The following is a 1199-nucleotide window of genomic DNA, read 5'->3' on the forward strand; positions in this document are numbered from 1 at the left end:
AGTAGATGGTGGAGGGGTGCCCTTGGAGGGGTGGTTAAACAGGACCCCGTGGTGTGGAGGGCTGGATGAACAGTAGACGGTGGAGGGGTGGTTGAACAGTAGCCGGTGGAGTAGCGCGCGGTGGAGGCTGGATGAACAGGAGCCCGTGGAGGCTGGAGGAGGTCGACGGTAGCCCGTGGAGGCTGGAGGAGGTCGACGGTGGAGATGAACAGTATCCCGTGGAGTCCCGTTTTGCGGTACGCCACACCCCTCCCGATGAACAAGACCCCCGTTTCGACCGTAGGAGGTCCGTTTCGTCCGTTTTGCGGTATGCCACACCCCTCCTGATGAACAGGACCCCCCGTTTCGACTGTAGGATGTCCGTTTCGTCCGTTTTGCGGTACGCCACACCCCTCCCGATCAACAGGACCCCCGTTTTGACCGTAGGAGGTCCATTTTGTGGTACGCCACACCCCTCCCGATCAACAGGACCCCGTTCCAAACATAGGAGGGCAATTTCCTCCGTTGTGCGGTATGCCAGGTCTCGTTTCCATCGCCTGTTCCGTCCAAGCTCTCCCGATGAACACGACCACGCATTCCCTTCCGACCCAGCCGGTTGGCTCCCACGCGTTCTGTTGCCTTCCGATGAACACGACGCATTCCATTGCCTCCCGATGAACACGACGCATTCCGTTGCCTCCCCATGAACACGACGCATTCCGTTGCCTCCCCATGAACATGACGCATTCCGTTGCCTCCCCATGAACACGACGATGATGCTGTTTCTCCGTTCCGACCCAGCCATGTACACGAGCCCTCGCCGTACGTATGCGCGAGTAGGCGTTCGAGACCCCGCCCATATGTACACATACGTGGCCGTATTTTCTTTCTTGCACCCTGGCCGCTGTACGTACGTGTACATGCTACGTGCGCGCCTCTACTACGACACGTACGCGCCTCTACTACGACACGTGCGTGCCTCTACATCAACCAGTATATATGTACGTACACGTTCGCGACCAGAATGACAATGCTACGTACGCTTCGAGCAGGTGGGTCCCGACTGTCAGGCACTTCCTTGCGTGCGAAGATGTAGTTGGTGGGTCCCAGCAGTCAGGGGGCGTATTGTTTTTTTTTGCCCGGACGCACTTCCTTGTGTGCGAAGATGTAGCCGGTGGGTCCCAGCAGTCAGGGGGGCGAATCGTTTTTTTTTGCCCGGA

The sequence above is a fragment of the Triticum dicoccoides genome, chromosome 4A (genome assembly GCF_002162155.2).
Source record: "Triticum dicoccoides isolate Atlit2015 ecotype Zavitan chromosome 4A, WEW_v2.0, whole genome shotgun sequence".
Taxonomy (NCBI): Eukaryota; Viridiplantae; Streptophyta; class Magnoliopsida; order Poales; family Poaceae; genus Triticum; species Triticum dicoccoides.